The following is a 6,000-nucleotide window of genomic DNA, read 5'->3' on the forward strand; positions in this document are numbered from 1 at the left end:
TAGGAATACCAGACCACCTGACCTGCCTCCTGAGAAACCTGTATGCAGGTCAAGAAGCAACAGGTAAAACTGGACATGGAACAACAGACTGATTCCAAGTTGGGAAAGGAGTACGACAAGGCTGTATATTGTCACCCTGTTTATTTAACTTACCTACAGAGTACATCATGAGAAATGCTGGACTGGATAAAGCACAAGCTAGAATCAAGATTGCAGGGAGAAATATCAACGTCAGATATGCAGATGATACCACACTTATGGCAGAAAGTGAAGAAGAGCCTCTTGATGAAAGTGAAAGAGGAGAGTGAAAAAGTTGGCTTAAAGCTCAACATTCAGAAAACTGAGATCATGGCATCCAGTCCCATCACTTCATGACAAGTAGAAGGGGAAACAATGGAAACAGTGACAGACTATTTCTTGGGCTCCAAAATCACTGCAGATGGTGACTGCAGCCATGAAATTAAAAGACTCTTTGCTCCTTGGAAGAAAAGTTATGACCAACCTAGACTGCATATTAAAAATCAGAGACATTACCAACAAATGTCCATATAGTCAGAGTCATGGTTTTTCCAGTAGTCAGGTATGGATGTAAGAGCTGAACCATAAAGAAAGATGAGCGCTGAGGAACCGGTGCTTTTGAATTGTGGTGTTGGACAAGACTCCTGAGAGTCCCTTGGACTGCAAGGAGATCCAAGCAGTCCATCCTACAGGAAATTGGTCCTGAATATTCATTGGAAGGACTGATGCTGAAGTTCCAGTACTTTGGCCACCTGATGGGGCAAACTGCCTTTTTAGAAAAGACCCTGATGCTGGAAAAGATTGAAGGCAGGAGGAGAAGGGGACAAGAGAGGATGAGATGGTTGGATGGCATCACCAACTAAATGGACGTGGATTTGAGCAAGCTCTGGGAGTTGGTGATGGGCAGGGAAGCCTGGCATGCTGCAATCCATGGGGTCACAAAGAGTTGGACACAACTGATCGACTGAACTGAACCCAGGAAATCTACTTCTGGAAATCTAGAAGACTGAAACATTTGTGTTGACAATGATGTGGTTCACAGATTCCACACTATTTTTAGAGCAGAAAACTGGAAACAACCTAAATGTCGATCAAAAAGGATAGTTAGGTAAATTACGGTTCACTCACACTCTGGAATACAGAGCAAACTTTTCACGTCAGTACATACAGGTCTCCAGGACATAGCAGTAAAGCAGATCAGAGAAAATTTTGTATAATGTGTCTCCATTTATATTTACAGTGAGAACATCCGTCCACTGAGGAGGCCGAGAAGCTCAAGGAGCACACCCAGCACCCAGATCTGGGTTTCAGATTCCATTCTCCATGAAAGGGGACTGGAACTCTCAGGGAAAATGGCTGAATTCAGGACTAGAAAGTACAAGCTGAGTCCTGGCAGTTTGGGGCCAGAAAGTAAAGAAGTTCCCAAAGAATGAGGAGGACATGTCACAAGGACCTAAGAGCAAGCTGGAAGGGGCTCCTGCAAGCCAAGTCTGGGACAATTTAAGCAGAAAAATACATAAAGAGGGGACTTGTCTGGTGGTCCAGTGGTTAAGAACAAGCCTTCCAAAGCAGGGGACACAGGTTCAGTCCCTGGTCAGGGAGTTAAGATCCCACATGCCGGGGGGCAACTAAGCCTGCAAGCCACAACTAGAGAAGCTCCTGCATGAGGCAACTAGAAAATGCCCACCAGCTGCAATGAAGAGCCAGCACAGCCAGGTTTTAAAAATGAATAATGAGCTGCATAAAACAGGTATTCGTGAGTGAAGAGATGTAAATTAGCGTAAATGAGGGAGAAAGTAAAGATCTTCCTTCTAGTACAATTCCAACTAATAAGCATGGAAAGAAACAATGAATTAGAAAGTCACCGTCTGTCAACTATCATAACTGATCTGGGTAAGAATCATCAATGGATTCTAAAACAGCATATTTACATGGTCGCAAGCGATCTTACTATGATATACATGTTAACAACAAAGGGAAAATGGTAACTTTCGGTGAGGAAAACAGGCAGACACCCTCTTAATCAAGTGATGAAAATTAGGACTAGGGAAGGGGACTCATCAACAGCATCTGCCTCCCATCACCTAAGATGCCTGCAATATCAGTCCTGTGCCGCATCGGCCAAAAGCACATAAAGTGAATCTAAGCAGTAGGAAACCGCATGCAAACCCAAACTGAGAGACATTATCCAAAACACAGGTAACTGTCTCCAAAACTGTCAAAGTCAGGAAATACAAAGAAAGACTCAGGAACTGTTGCGGATTAAAGGAGACTAAAAAGGCAGTAGAGTTTAACACAACACATAATCTTGGATTTCCTTTTGCTCTAAAGTGGCTACTGGCAAGATCTTGAAAAAGATCTGCGGATGATTAGTGTTGCGTCGATATTTAATTTCCTGATTTTTAATCACCACACTGTTGTTCTGTAAGAAAATGTCCTTATTTTTATGAAACACACAATAAAGTAAAAGCGTATCAAGTCTGCAACATTAAACATTTCAGAAAAGAGTGCGTGCATCGTGCTAAGTCACTTCAGTAGTGTCCAACTCTTTGTGACCCCATAGACTATAGCCCACCAGGCTCTTCTGTCCATGGGATTCTCCAGGCAAGAATACTGGAGTGGGTTTCCATGCCCTCCTTCAGGGGCTCTTCCTGACCCAGGGATTGAACCCGCGTCTCCTGAATTACAGGCAGATTCTTTACCACTAGCGCCACCTGGGAAGTCCTGAGAGAGGAGTGATCCCACACAAACATGAGAGGATAAAGCAAATGTCAACATTTGCAGAATCTGGGTAAAGGGTATTTGGGAACTCTGGATTATTCTCACAATTTTTCAGCAAATCTGAAGTAATACATTAAAAGAGACCAACGTGTGCATATGCACAGAAACACAGGTAAATTCCTGGGGATTAAGTTCACGATGGTATTTTTCTTAAAAGTACAGAGAGACAAAATGAAGCCGCCCTGCCCCAGTGTTAATACTGGTCTCCCCCAGAAAAGGCTCTCCTCACAAAGCTTCTGCTCCAGGACACTGGAAAAAAATGTGTTGAAGGATCTCTCAAGACTAGGACTAGCTCCTTAATCAAGTTCCAAAGAAGCAGTGACAACGTAATCAAGCCTTCTTCTCTGCATATATGTGCTACTTTCCTCGGCGAAAGCCAAAGATTCCTGATGCTGTGAGCAGCTGATGATGCTACAGGGCCCTTCCTGGAATACATAATCTCTAACGGAGCTTTTCATAAGAAACCAGGATAAAACAGTCTTGGTCCCATGTCTCCACCTCTACTTTCACTGAATTCTTGACATGTTACGCCATAGATAGGGGGTGGGAGGGTCAATCTGTCCCACGGGCTTTTTAGTTCCGTTCCTCGGGTGCATTTGTAGATTTGCTGGCTGAGGAGAATGCTCCCAGGCAGGCAGCTACCTAAAGTGATCTGAAGGGCCAGTAGTTCTATCAGATACAACCTGTCTCTCGAGCGCTTTACAGCTTACAACAACCTCTCATGTATGTTATTTGATTTCATCCTTTCCCTTTTTTTTTAATTACTAATGGCTTAAAGTCTAACAGCAATACAACAAAATATCCAGTTTTCAAAAAACGATAGAATATAATTTCTACTCTTGGCTTTGAGTCTAGAAGGGAGGTAGTGCTTGCACCTGAACAAACTAACATTCTGAGATGGCCTAAGCCTAATGAAAAAGTTAAATAAAGTAGCTAGTAGAATAAATACAAATGATTCTACCACTGAGCTCAGTGGAAATATGGCCTTCCTTTCTATGAATTTTTCCAGCACTTATTTCTTTAAGCCCTGTCTTCAGTGCAAACTCTCCCTATAACTGTAACTTTGGCTTGTTTATAAGACACCACAGAGAACAAGGCCTTGTGGACTCCATTCACATGCGATGCCACCCCTGGGACAGCACCTCGGCCTCCTGACACCAAACCTCTACACAACTACACTGACCTTCCCACATGGCCACCATCATTTCAACTTTACTCCAAGAAACCAGTGAACTGACTCTTCCAGAAATAAGCATTTCCACAAAGATCCCTCCCAAACAAAGGTCCTAGCCTAAATCCAAAGGCAAAAATTCCTGATAAAGCAAGCCTGTTTTCAAAGAAAAATTAGGCTTCATTCTAGGACAACCTATAGCTAGCCTATGTGCACTTACCAATGCCAACAGCATCTAGATTCCAAAACAGACTCAGTACAGTAGGTTTTGTTCTCACCTTCCAGAGATGAGAAAATCGAAAAACAGAGTTAGCAACTGGCAGATGCAGGACTGGCATACAAGACAGCTCGTTCCATCGCCAACCCTACTGCCCACAGTCCATACCATCCACCGTGAATAGAGATGAATCAGGCAGAATCTCACTGCAACATTCAAACTACCACCCCACCCCCTGCTGCCTCGGTTTAGATGCCCAAATGGGCAGGTGGCAAACCAAATTCCACTCTTAAGCAGTCTCCCAACACAAAACCTATTCAGTGGCAAAGCAAGAAGGTAAGATGGGCTTTACAACTGCCTATATTTTTTTCTTACCCAGAGGATTATTTTCATGACCTGTCATTATGGATGAACTCGGGGCAGGAGGAATACATGATTATGTAATGTCAGAGGGCAGGCGACAAGGGGAGGGAGAGCGGAGCCCATCAGACCCCATCACAGCTCCCTTAGCCCACAAAGACGTAAATTACCGTTGACGTTTTGAGTGTTTCAATCTCCTATGGCCTACATATTCAGGGCTGGCTTTTCAAGAGCCGGTCACAGAAACCCTGCAGGTCTTTCGGGCCTCAATTCATTGAGTAGCAAAGCCATAAAGAAAGAAAATATCAAAAGCAAAGATGTCAGAAACGTTGTCGGGGGCTGTGGACCGGCAGAAAAGGTCAGAGTTTGGGAGGATGGGACCAGATTTCCTACATCGAGGGGCATGTTTATTTTAACCCGGTTCTGTTTACACCCGAAACACCGCGAGGCCTCGGCGTCTGGAGTCACTAGATCCAGTCCTGAAGACGCACCAAGCAGGCGCCGCGTCCCCGCACCCCGGCTCCCCGCCGCCCACTCCGGCGCCGCGCTGCCCTGGGCCCCAGGCTGCCCGAGGCGGCATCCGGCTGGGGGTCGCCGGGGTCAGACTGTTGTCCGAAGACGCCACCGCCCGGGAACCGCTAGGCTGTACGATTTCCATGACAACCGCGGGCGCCGTGCGCTCCCGGCGTCGAGGCGTGCGCCTCGCCCCGGCTCCGCCCGGGGAGCATCCCGGCCTCCGGCGGCTCGCGGCGCCGCGATGCTCCCGGCCCGGCCACCTACCTGGCGCGTCCGGGCCCGCGGCGCCCGCGCCCTGCCTCCCCGCCGTCCTCGGTGCCGCCGGGGCGCGCGCCCGAGCCGCGCAGCAGCAGCGCCGCCTCTGGGTCGCGAAGTGGTGGGCTGCGGCCTGGCTCCAGGGGTCGGTCCCGCTGTCCCGGCCCGCGGCGCCCACCCCGGCCGCGAACCCGCAGCCCGCGCCGCCGCTCCCAGCCCGCCGCCGCCGCCGCCGCCGCCGCTCCTGGGCCCGCCGGCCCCGCCCCCTCGCCACGCATGCGCGCTCGCCCGGCTCCCGGCAGCCCCGCCCTCACCCGGCGGGTCCTCCTGCGCGGCGTTTCGTGTGGGTGCCTCCAAAAGTCGCTGTCCGGTGTGACGAAATCGCCTGCAAGGAGTTCTTGAACGTCTGCACTTTAATTGGACGATGGCGCTTTCGTCCTCAAGTATGCTGAGGCTTGGAGGCCCTGACGCATTCCCGAGGAAGAAGGCCCCGGAGAGAGCCGCGACCCCGGGAACCGCGCTGGCCCCTTGGGGAGCGCGCTTCCCGAGGTCCTTCGGCCACATCTAGGAAGCTGAACATGCAACCTGGAAATAAGCAAAAATTAAAATCATACTTTGATGATGCACATAAACAAAAAGAAGACAGGAGCTGCTAACACTCTTCCAGACTGTCCTGGCATAT

The 6,000-nt window shown here is 48.5% G+C and overlaps 1 protein-coding gene across 11 annotated transcripts in view; it reads right to left on the reverse strand.

Moving 5' to 3' along the window:
* INPP4A (inositol polyphosphate-4-phosphatase type I A) overlaps positions 1 to 5,567 on the reverse strand; it is a 139,969-nt gene extending 134,402 nt beyond the window's left edge. For all 11 annotated transcript variants that reach the window (XM_055400546.2, XM_088841656.1, XM_088841657.1 and 8 more), the window contains exon 1: positions 5,328 to 5,567. The gene's annotated coding sequence lies outside the window, so the exon portion shown is untranslated. The remainder of the gene's footprint in view (positions 1 to 5,327) is intronic.
* Positions 5,568 to 6,000: the final 433 nt, after the last annotated feature.

Source organism: Moschus berezovskii, chromosome 11 (assembly GCF_049115385.1).
Source record: "Moschus berezovskii isolate FMDL1 chromosome 11, NW_MosBer_1.0, whole genome shotgun sequence".
Lineage (NCBI taxonomy): Eukaryota > Metazoa > Chordata > Mammalia > Artiodactyla > Moschidae > Moschus > Moschus berezovskii.